Source organism: Plectropomus leopardus, chromosome 7, assembly GCF_008729295.1.
Source record: "Plectropomus leopardus isolate mb chromosome 7, YSFRI_Pleo_2.0, whole genome shotgun sequence".
In the NCBI taxonomy this organism is placed as follows: Eukaryota; Metazoa; Chordata; class Actinopteri; order Perciformes; family Serranidae; genus Plectropomus; species Plectropomus leopardus.
The window spans coordinates 23,287,256-23,300,450 of record NC_056469.1 but is presented as its reverse complement, the minus strand read 5'-3'; positions in this window follow the sequence as shown (position 1 = coordinate 23,300,450).

Below are 13,195 nucleotides of genomic sequence, written 5' to 3'. Positions count from 1 at the left end.
TTAAAGGGACACTTTGCAGATTTTCAACCAGCTTTGTATCAAAACAATGTTGGTAGTGAGTGAACTACGGTAGACTTCTCTCCATGTAACCAGTGACTAGATATGCCTCCTCCCGCTGTATGATGCGAATTGATGCTAAAGACGCCATTCGTCAGTTTCACTGGCTCTCAGGGCTGTTGCTTCAACTACAGGCTATACTTCTGCATTGTCAATATTGTTCGCCACCCATGCTGCTGCAGACACAAAGAGTATAAGCAGATCTAGAGACACTTGTTCCTCTCTCTGTCTTATAAACTCTGACCGAAATCCGATCAAACTGTAAAACTTGGCAGTGATGATCAAATATAAATCATGATTATGTTGCTGTACCTCCTATTTCTTGCCAAAATATTTCCACAAATGTATTTTAGTGCAGTTTTAGCTGTGATAGTAAGACTTTGCAAACAGGAAGTGGGTGCCATACTGTTTCCAACATAGTTAAAACTAGTCAGAAAAAAAAGGAAAATTGAGCTCAAGCTGTAAAACTAAACAGCGGTGATCAAATATAAACCAAGACTTTGTTACTGTGTTGCATATTTCTTGCCTCGCATGTTTTCAGAAACATTTTTTAGCTTACCATTTAACTGAAATATGGGATTGTTTCTTGCCAGCCAGCCGCTATTGTTTCACATGTACGGGGATGCATTACATCACCTACCAGCTGGAGTATGGTCTGGTGCGGCGCAGTGCATTCTGGTAGTTGTAGTTTTCCTCCATCTTGAGTAAAAGCATCCTTTATCTCTCTTTTCTCTGGTTATGTAGCATCAGTTAAGATCTTTGTATTGCATAGAAATCCTAGTTTTTGTTAAAAGGCCATCTTTCCAGCAGTAAAATACGTCTTTAAACACATATTGTAGCAGTCTGATGAACAGAGAGGCCTTTGAACAGTTGATGATTTCTCCTCCTGTTTCATCATTTCAACTCAAAACTGCTCAGGCCACTGTAGCCAAATGAATGTCCTCCTTCCAGGACCACTGGCAGAAAGTATCACTCTAAGTCATGCTTGCATCCACGATGCTAAAGGAGTGTGTGTGGCTGCTCCTGGCACGACACTACAAGCTACTTAGACACCAAATTGACTCATTATACTGTAAGTGCTAATGACAGGTGTCTCTTTGTGTTTGATTTGCGGTATGGAAACGCTGCCGAACTCCACTGGCGTCAGACATGTGCAAACACTCTTTAGCATGAGGTGCCTTATCTATGGCTGCGCACTTGTTCAACTCATTAAAAATTAATTGATATGTGACATTTGATATCCATTGTGGAATCACTTTAATGACATTGATGTGACAGACTCAATTTAGCCAGTTAGGCCACATCAGAGTAAGGAGTCATTATCTTCCTCATCGCGCTCTGTGATTGCACAGACCAATTAAAACGGATTAACCTCCCATCCAGTTCGCCCCTTTCTGCCGCCAAATTGTTGTGTCATTTGTTGAGCATCATGGCTGCCCGGGCTCACTCTTTGTTTTTTTTGTTTTCCTCTCTCTGGGGCTGTCGAAAGTAATAATTGTGTTTCTTGCTGTGTGATAATGCGGTGCTCTCGGTTCCTTTCGGGTCTGTATTGAAATCTCGATCCTGTCCCTCCGCAGTGGCTATCTCCCTCCGTATCTGAAGAACTGATGGTATCTCCCTCCCCCTGTGAATTTCCTCCTCTCCAGCCGAATTATCCATTCGTCCCCTATTGCTCTCTTTCTCAACTTCCAATATTTCCTCTCTGGCTTCGCTATCTTCTCCCCTTATCTCTCCCCCACCACTACATTTCCTCCATCTTGCACTCTCTGTCTTACTCTGCGTACCCTCTCTTTTCTCTCCTCTGTCGCACTCTTATCTGTCCACCTCAATCGCTCTCCTCTGTCTCACTTGAGTCTGACTTGGTATCCTAAAGACGCTTTGCGTACCTCTGGCCAGGAGGCATCAGAGTGTAACCTGCTAAATTGGAACGTTATGGTGAGGCAACACACACGCATGAGAAACTCTTGAGTTAATGGACAATTTACCTCACCTCATTGTTATAGCCTTTACATTCATTAAGCCCCCTCCGCTCACCCCTCTGCGTCTCTTTATCTGTCTCTCACTCCTTTATTCCCTCGTTCTCTCCCATCTTTCTCCACCCTGGTTGTCTTCATCCTAAAAGCTGCATTCTTCTTCATTGTGTCCAACCTATACTGTATGTTTGCATGGCTCTGGTGTTCGCCTTTTTCCCTCTTCCGCTCACTGTCCCCCCTCCGGCTGGAGCTGTCCAGCCTGGTTCCTCCAGCCCGCTGGAGTAAATGGTAAAATAATGGTAACAGCCAGCCATAAATCAACCCAATTGAAAAACATCACCATTATAGTTTCCTTCTCTTTCCCTCCCTCATCGTCCTTTTTCTGTGCCCTTCACCTTTGTTCTGGGGGGAACGAGGTTGGTAGAGACGACTATTAGCAAGTGCTGCGGGGGGGAAACAGAGGCTTCCAGAGAAGGTGAAGGATAATGAAAAATAAATAAAACACATGCGTTACTGTGCGTGCATGCGTGTGTGTGTGTGTATTTGTGTAATTGTTGATTTCAGAGAATGAGATCGAGTCTCTAAGCTGTTACTGGTGTGTGAATGCTCTGTCCTGACCAGAAGCTTAGAGGAGAAGGCTCATGCGGAAGGAAGAATATCCTTGTGTCAGCACATCTGCAATCTGTGTGTGTGTGTGTACACGCGTGCATTAAAGGCTTAAGGGGGGGAAGAGAAAAATGCGTCACAGTGAGACACATAGCACATAGCAAAAAGAAAGGAGTGATAGTGAGAGATCATAGTGAGAAATTTGCAACAGTGGGTGGTGAGTGAAGCGAGGGGTTAAATGGGATATGACACAGACATACATATTGTAGACATGTCATCTGCGCTTGTTCATAAATCGAAATGCATTGACAGACACACACCCAGGCGCGCGCATATTTAGTTACAGCAGTTGATTGCAGGCAACAGTGCGTTGTTCAGGCTTTATTGGACCAATAAAATAAAGCCGGCGTCAGGCAGAGGCCTGTCTGGGTTTGGTTGCTGTGGTGATGCTCGCCAAGTACATGACAGGAAGCAGTGATGGAGGTCGTATTTAGATCGGTTACTTGAATACAAGCAGCAGTGCCACAAATACTCCATTACTAATCTTACATCACTTTTACTTCCTTTTGGCAGAGTTTGATCACCCATGTCAATAAGATATACTGTACATCCCTGAGATCACTCAGTGTTATTAGTCTCTATTTTTGCTTGTGGTGCTCATAGCAATAAAATATTACCTTTAAAAATTCAGCAGCAAAGTGCCCTTCCAGAAAAAAATGTCCCAATTATTCTGTATTCATCCATTTCATTCATTTTTATTAAAGTGTCATGCCTTTTGTTAGCCCGTCTTACATGGGATTACAAGACCTTGTTATTTTATTATCATCTTCCAGTTTTGTACAAAACAAAAAAAGAAAAAGAAAAGAATAAACACAACCAAAAGGACAAACTCAAAACAGAAAAGTGACTTCCCAAGTGATCTGCTCACGTGAGAAACTACCAGACATTTACAGATTATCTCGATAAAACGCCCTCTTTCTTTTCTCCCAGGCTTTCTCCAGATAACTGGTCAAGTTTTGTTTCATTAATGAAAAGATGTCTGTCTTTTTCACAAAATCGATATCTATTTTGTGTCTTACCAAACAAAGCATTGCGCAGTGTACACTAAAACGGACTGTGAAAAACAAAATTAAACTAATTTTTCATGAAAAACAAAATTAAACTAATTTTTCATATAGCTTATAGCTGTTGTTGCAAACTGGTGGGTCGCAGTCCAGAAGTGGGTCCCGGGTCAATTCTGAATGGACCGCAAGTGACATGAGAACATGACAACTTGTAAAAAACACTTTATTTTGAAGTAACAGTACATTTCTGGCAAAGAACTTTTACTTTGAAGAGTTGTTTCTGTTTATTCTCGCTCTATGTTTTATTTCTTTATATTCTTAGCCAACGCAGTGTTTACATTTTGTGAAATTAAATTTGACGTGTGGTAATTTAACGTCTGAACCTTGTCTGCTCTTTATGAGCCACAGTCTTTACAGTAAACAGTTTTCTTTGTTTTCATATGGGTGTCAAGGTTTAGGAGTTACGGTTCAGGGAGAGGTCGGTACAACGAAAATAAACCCCAAATGCATAAGGATATGTTTCTTTTCAGTTCTTTTAAACAGACAGTAGTGCAAATGTCAAAAACAGACAAAATCCTCCTGCTGGGGACTGAGGTAACATTTTGCCCATCGGCAACTTTGGTGAACTATTTTCATCATAAAAAAAAGGAACATTTCAAACACGTCTGTGTTACATTGAAGACAGAACAAAGGCAACGGGTCACATCAGGCTACGAAACTGAAAAGCATCTCTTCTACTAAGAAATTTAAAAAAATAAATAAATACAAAGAATAATGCAAAATAAAACTTATGTATGAGAAGGATTGTTTTAATAAGTTCCACCGTGACTGTATTTAAACATTCAAAGGTGTTGAATGAGCATCAGCAAGTTGGATCTGTTTCCATTAATTTACTCACTTGTAGTGATAACAATATTATTGCGATATCAAACAAAAAATTAAACTATACACTGCCCTGCCTCTCTGTTGCTTTCCTTAAACTGCTAAAATACAACAATTTGCTTGTTGAATTAGACAATAAAAGGAAATCATTTCTTTCTTATTTCTTTTATTCAACAAATTGAACATTGAACTGAACACAAAGAAAAAGAGAATAGTTACATTTTAAAGAGCAGAGTGTAATATTATAGTCATTTGTGATATGTCTGTTGCGTAAGTTGACATTTGGATGACATTAAAAATCTACACATTGTGCAGCCCTATGTCTGCCCTGTGCACACAATTCGCTCAGTGTTGCTGTTGTAGCTGACTAGGAACCCGCAGGTGGGACTTCAGGCTCTGGCGTTTCATTTGCACTAGCCACAGTGTGACTGATGTTGTTAACAACATACGCCTAAAGGTTTCCATACAGAACTTGCTCTTGTGAACTTTGGTTCCACTTTGCGTGCATAAGTCTACTATTATGTGTTATACATGCTGCTGCGTGCATCAAACCATGAGGTTCCAGTACAAATACATAAACCGTTACAGCCCTAATTTCTGACCAAAATATAGTCTCTATAAAAAACACTGACAGTAAATTCCAACCAGCCAAATCCAAACTATTGAAATCAAAATGTACTGACATGGTTAAAACTTCTGTTCTGTCATCATATGATTGAATTTTATTACTAATGCATTAAAATGTAAGCTGCATTTTATGTTGTGACTGGCAGAAGTGTGTCTTAATGGGCACTTTCTAAACAGTTTGGCAGTTGAATCCGTAACAGCGCATCATATTCAGCATGTTTTGAAATAAATTTTATTCTGCAAAGTAACAGGTAAATATGGCTGTCAAATTACAGTGTTGAAGTGAAAGATACAACAAACCAAAAAGGAGCAAACATCTGAAAATACACAGCTCACACACAATAACTCTGAATAAGTACTCATGCATGTGCTGTATGCTTGTGCTCACAACTCCCGCACACTTGACTGAACCACATGTGCCGTGACACATCTTTGCAGATACACAGGCATCCTCGCATCCTTACTGACTCGCAGCGCAAAGGCCACGCTGCACAGAGGTGCTGACGGCTGTCATGTTAATATGCCAGGGAGGCTGGAGGATTGGGTTGTTACCAGCAGGATGAGCTGGAGGAGTAGAGACGAGGGAGAAGAGGAGAGGGGAGGTGGTGTAGGGGGAAAACACAAACTTTAAATTATTTATCCAGCTCCTTTACAAAGACTGACATCTAGACTTGCAAAGTGATTAAGTGCACAGAAAGCTTTTTAATTTTCCTTTTAAAAGATTTAGGCATATGAAATTATAACACTGACTAGGATTGAATGATCGTGGATTTTTCTCCGGTATGCTGATATATAACAACTCATTTGGCTGATAACCGATACCGATATCGATATGTCCACTGTTTTCCTACCTAATGTCAGAGTTTTTTCTGTGGAATTAACATTATATTATGCATACTCTTGTCGTGACGGCCCACCAGCAGATGGAGAAAGGAAATACAGTGCTTTTCAGTGTATGTAATATTCATTCATCACGTTTTTAATTTCATTGTTTCACATTACAAAACAGTTATGAGGTCCATGTTAACAAAATTAAGCAATTCTCATCAGATTGTCTTGATTAAGAATCAAATGACAACAAAAAAACTGCATCGAACGAGCATAAAATGGGCACATCTGTAAAGGGAAGACTCGTCAGTACCTACACAACCATTTTCATTCAGATACCTTGAGGTCAGGCGGCTTGAGACAGAGACCCTGTAAAATGATGTTATTCATTGCAAAAAATGATCCTAAATTAGGAGCTTCATCTAGGCTCCTTTTGACACACTAGCATGGTTGATACCACTGGATTCCTCCAGTCTTCAAGTTTCAAATTAAACCATCACTGTAGCTTTAAAACTAAACCGGCAATTGATGCGATTTCAAAAAAACGCGTTACAAAACCATAATAGCATTGTGATTAATGCGTTACTGGTGAGAGCCCTAATATATGTGTGTGTGTGTGTGTGTGTGTGTGTGTTTGTCATATATGCAGAAATCAGTGTGTGTGTATTTTACTTTTAAAGCCTAAATTTGGTTACTGATGACGTCTCAATATCATTGTGCATCCCTACAATATAGTAAAATTTAGCAGTTGCGAGGAACCAACCTGATGATTTGTGAATCACTAATGAGTAGTTCCTGAATAACTCATATGAGTTGCTAGAGAGGAGACGGGGAGAAACTAAATTAATGACTCATTAGGAAATGATAAGTTAATAATTATCTGTGAATGACGACCACTTTCTTCATGAGTCGTTCTTGATTAACTCTAAACCAGCTGAGTGGCACAAACTGGTAACGACTCATTAATTACTAATGACTTAACCATTAGTTACTCTTTTTGGTCATGCTGCTCTGTGGGCCATTGCTGGATTGCAATTTGACTATTTCATATGTGGTTTTGCATATTTATTATTGTGATACATGTTAATATATTTATATCCTGTTATTGATTTAACTCATATCTTCCAGCTGTAATGCAGAAAGATGAATTTCAGGTGGTGAGGTATTCCCACAATATGAATAAACAGAGGTGTGGAAAAGAGGCCCTCCTATGTAAATGATAGCGGATGCACAGAGTGGTGATGAGATGAAGATGAGGGGTGTGTAGACGGGGGAGCGAGGGAGTTAGGGAGGGGCAGGTTTCTGTTATACATGTTTAAATTATGATATATTTGTATAATGGGATATAAATGCGAGAGGGAATGCTGATGATGGGATGAAGATGCACAGGGGCGAGGGGGAGGGTGGAGGCATGTTGTGAAGGATCGGGGGGGGTAGGATAGAGGGATTGTTGTAAGGAAAGGAAAAAGGAAGAATTTGTCCTCCATCCAGCAGGAGTGTGGTCCTCTCTGGCCCCTGCGGCACTGTCTTCCCAATCTCCATCCCTTAATCAAGAAGAAGAACAAAGATATGCATGTTATTAAAAATCAGGCCCGTCAAAGGGAGCAATGGAGCAGGGGAGAGAGGAAGAGAAATAAATAAATAATGGCATAGTAGAGTATAAATATAGTGATATCCTCCAGGCATGTTCTATCTATTGTTCTTTTTTTTCCCTTCTCGACCATTAAGGAATTCTTCTCTCTTTCGCCTCTCTTTTAAATAAAAATGAAATGGTGTGGATTTTCATCGTCTGCCTTCACTGTTTCTCCACGTCCCATCTCTATTTTACCGCCGACTGCCCATCTCTTTTTTTTCTCTCATTTCTATGCCTCTGTTCTGTGACTGGCTGTATCTCACAGTCTTATTAGCTTTGTTCTCATTCCCTGCCTCTCACCTGTTCCTTCATTTTTCTCTTACACTCGCCCCCTCCCTCCTCTATCACACCCTTATTTCATGTGATGTCAAGCTAATCACTCTGCCACTGTTTTTCTCTGCCGCTCTCCCCTCTGTCTGTCCCTCTGTGGTGTGAAAGTGATTATGGTGGATGGCGCATTGGGTGGTTTGTGTGTGTGTGTGTGGGAGTGATGATGATTATGCATGTTGAGAGACAGGTGAAAGGTTAGACACAGGGTGCGGTACAGACGGAGGCGTCAGTGTGTCATCTGTTATCAGCAGTATTTAGTACCGGATGTGTTACCCCAGTGTAGCTCAATATGGAATTATACAATATTTACAGCCCAAGATAATTAGAGGGCTGCAGTCAGCTATCACAGTGTCACTGAGGACACGGGCACTCATAATTACATGTCACATGTTTGGATTAAGTCAGGCTTTAATATTTAAAGGGGTTTGTGAATGATCTGTTTTTCCCAGTAAAGCTAAAGACTGAAGCTGTGTCCTTATTTCATACATCACACTATTTCTGAGCTGGTTTTGATCATGTTGTGTATGCACAGTGGAAAAGTGACAAATTTAAGTATACTCAAAGCAGTTAGTATCAAAGGTGGTTTGATTTTTGTGCGCGCTGTTGATACTCTTGACCAACCCCCCGAGAACGCCGCTGATTTCGATGTAGTGGCTGCACTGGGTATTGTAACTTCTAGGATCACATGACGCACGCTGTCCCAAAAAGCTTCAGAATTACAGAAAAGAGGAGCAGCTGTAAAATGGTGAATGCATTTTTTCTGAGCATCACAACCCCCTGATATGGCTTTTTGTATTACTAATTTGACAACAGCTATTGTTTTTGGGGAGACAGTCAGAAGTTATCTGGCTCGGCCAGTGGAAGCGTTGATTGCTCTCAAACAGCTATAGTTTATTTGACAGGGACAGTGCATATTAAGAAAGTACAACTTCAGCCTGCTACAAACAAGCCGCAGTCACTGATGTTTCACAGATAGATTACAGCTATTGCTGGTTTCAAACTCCTGTCCCTAGTTCGGCTTTTAGTAAAGAAAATGAAAGATATCAACAATAACATGCATACAGTAACAGTCGTGGTGAAAAAAACAAGACAAAAATATAAATATGTATGTTATGTATGTATACATGTATACAGGGCCGTGTAGAGACGTTTAGAGGGGCAGGTTAAAAAGGGGCACATTGACCAATATGTTAAAACACATACACCAACACAGGCCCAATGAAATTAGAGGGAGGCTGTGATAAATAAATGTGTTGAAATATTGAATGTTATAATGTCCTTTGAGCTGACGTTCTCAAAAACTGTACAGTAAAATCACTTCAAAATCGTCATGGTCATAATCAGGGTCATCCTGAACATGAATATTTTGAAAAATTCATATAACCTGTCAAATATTTCTTTTAAATGACATATCTTATACCAGGAAATTATGAATGAGTTACATTATGATTTAAAAGGACTCTCCTTTTACACTAACGCTAACTTAAAAAGAAATGTGTTTTCTGACAGACTAAGGATGATTATTAGATGGTATTTTAACTCTGTTTGTAAATTTAAACAGTGCAGTAAAATAACAAAATAAATAATAAATATTATAATTTGATTTCATATAATATGCAACATAATGTCTTGGCTTTGGACCTTGAACATCATGGGGCAAAGGGACAGGTTTTTGAGCACCCTCACCATCCCCCTCTGCATGTGCCTGTGTATGTATGCATATGTATATATATGTCTATAGTATGTATTCTTAGTTATTACTGTAAAGTATACTTATGTTCAAAGAAAAGAGCATATTGCCATCTAACTGCGTGTGTATGTGTATCATTCAGTACATGTATATGCTCATTTATATTGTCACATGTCAGCATGCTCAAATAAAACACATCTGGAAGACTAATGCAACAGGACATGGAGGAGATGTAACATAATCAATCTTGCCAGTATTTCGGGAGTATTTTGGGAGATCTGGTGTAGCAAACAGATATCTGGGCCATGATTTCCTCTTCCATGCACTGCTCGTTTTCGGCTAATCTCTCTAAATAGTTTGTATATGAATGCAGATAATTTAAAAAAAAGCTAATATAAAGCTAAATCGTTGTCAGACGATAGGCGATAGGTTCCAACATTGCATTTCAGCCAATGCGTGCTGCCTCTCCAAGCGGAGACTTTACTGTTTAAATTTGAGGTCAATACGACTCAAAACAGTACAAATAGAAATTTAAACGTTTTTATCTGCAAATGTATGCAGATTGAGAGATTACATCGTAACCCAAAAAAGAGAGTGTGTTTCAGTTAAACTCCCTGCTGGATTAGAAGGCACGGCCTGTTGCACTTATACACACAAATCATTACAGATCCAATATTTGAATGGGAATTTGAGATTTTACTTTTTTTAAAAAAATGACAGCCCCAGTTAATTCCATGAGGTTGTAATGCCCATTGCGAACCAGAACATGGTTTATACTGGTTTTTGTCATCTTTGTGTCAGTTTATAGTTTACACCATTAGAGAGTTGGGTTATCATAATTTGAGCTGTTAATTCACAACAGCTGTGATGGTTTCATTTAAATGTTGTTATTATTACATTATGATACTACCCTGAAATGCTCCTCATCACTAAACTGATGAACAGTTTCAAATTTATGATTTTTTGAAAGTGCAGGGTTTAAGAAGTGATGGAGTAATATTTTCAGTGATGAAGAAGGTATACTGTCATGCAGATTTGAGCACATTTGTTGTATAATCAGTCATTTACCAACCCTCTGTTGTTATGGTGACGACACAGAGAGGGTGTTGACCACTTTGACCTTTGCTGACCACCCCTTTTGTTATGATTTATGAGTTTAAAGTGATTCTGTATCAGTATTTGTACTCTGAAAGCACATAAACGATGCGCTCGTCCTCTGCCCTGTTTAGCCCCACTGTCTCTATTACACTCTTTCTCTCTCACACACACACACACAAACACACCTGCCTGACACAAACCATTTATTCTAATATACAAACAATCTACCAAATGCTGGTCAGGTTTTCCAGCAGTATTCGTGATTTTCCCTCTATGACAAATAGAACATTTGTAGGACAAGAAGTGAGCAGATTGCAGAAAAACAAGTCAGATTTCGAGCGTTGCTCTAAATCTGTAGCGCTGATAGGCCCAGGTGCAGAACATGATTGGTTTTCTAATAGGTAAGGTGGCTTGAGACACACTGAGGATATGGGACCACCTGGGCGTGCGTATGTGCATGTGTGTTCTATTGCATGTTTGACAGCAGTGTGTGTATGTGTGAGAGTGTGTAGCTGCGTTCGCCCTTGGTTGGTCTCATTACGCTATTATGGGGATGGTATGTGCTCATTACCTGGAGAAGATTCACAAGAGTTGCCATAGTATCCAGCATTAGGTCACTGAGGAAGGTAACAGAGAATATGCAGCACCTGATGTGTCCTCTTGTACGATGAGTGGGTCGAAACACGTGTTTAGATCTGAGAACCTCGACTGCACAAGTTGAAGCAAGCTGCAATCCGCGTTTGAGGCCAATGCAGAAGGGCTTTACCTGACGTTCATCAGAACCTCTGAGTGTTGCTCATCACGTTGATAATTATAACTACATTTAAAAAACCTGCCCTTCTTAACCCAACGTAGCCTTGCATTTAACTGCATTTGTTGAGAGAGGGAGGTGCTTAAGAAAAAGAAAAAAGACTAAACCCTTGGGTAAACTGGCACAATTTCTTTCAAAAATGTGGGAAAAGTGCAATGAGCAACAAAATGACTCAGAAATAAGCAAGAAATTAGGAAAGAGAACAAGAAAATTAGCTAAAAATTAGCACAGACAAACACACACACACACACACACAAATGGGAAAGTACAAAACAAACAAAGAAAAACAGGAAAATTTCCTGAAGATATGCTTAAATATCATACATATTCTGTAAAATAATTTTAAATATCTAATTATAATTCGTAGAAATATAGTTCTCTTGAAAATGTTTTCTACCTTTTTAAAAAGAAATTATGTAAATATACAAATTTTGTGCGCTTTGCAGGACATTTCTTGTCAAGTTTTTCATTACCTTTCTCTACATGATTTTGAAAGAAATAAAGCCAATTTTCTCCAGATTCAAAGGTTTAAATATTATGAACGGTGCCTGAATGCAGGACAGGACAGTGGGTCAAGAGTTAAAAAATGCTGTTTCTCTTTCCCTACATACCGAGGGCTGTTGCAGGTTAAAGACATACTTCAGCTTGTTGGGACATACAGTACATGTAGTTGCTTTTGATTGATTGATTCCGCTCTCTTGCCTGTATGTTAATTATGGAGGTAAAACCTGCAGGGGGTTCGCCTGATCTAAGCATAAAGACTGGGGGGGGCAGCCAGCTTTATTGTGACCAAATTACGCCTACGAGAACCTTTGAAACTCAAACGTTTTATCTTGTTTGTGTATCTTGTGTCCACACGCAAATTGAAATCTTTAAATGACAAATTGTTTCCCAAAAGATCAAACTATTCCTTTTAAGGTTACCAGCACGATAGGCTGTGGCGAGTAGAGTGGTGACTCAATGGACATGTCAGTCTCCAATTGAGACATAGCTGTAACAATAGTCGGCTTTCCATCCAAATGAAGCTTTTTCATGGAATCTGCAGAAAATCAGCAAACGATAAGGCAAACTTTTGTGTTTTTCCTTCCACTACTTTTAGCAAATATTGTGAGTTGGTTCAGTGAGGTAAACGGTGGATAACAGCGAGCTCAAAGGACAATAGAAATAAAGGGTTTTAAACAATTAATATTACATCTATGTGCTATTGGAAGACTTCTGGTAACAGCCTCATGTGCATAGTTTTAAAAGCCGTGCAATGATGGGACGTCGTGACTGATTGTCGTCATTTATTTGCTGAATCTGTTTCCATTGCACTTGTTCTTTCAAAATCGGTTTGTGTTGTTAATGTGCTACTTGGCTAACTAGCATCTTGAATCTGTCTTGTTGGTCTTCCAGGTATGTGAGTGCAGAACATGCGTGCTGGTTGGCCATTGGTTTTAGTCTTTGCGGTGTGTTCACTGCAAAGACAGGCAGTATAAATGTGACATAACAGTTGGCCTTCGTTGCCACTAACTGTTTGATGTTTTATTTGTTTTTCTGGGCCTTAATGGCACGACAGATGATCCGAAAGACAAGAAAAGAGAAAGATTTAAAAAA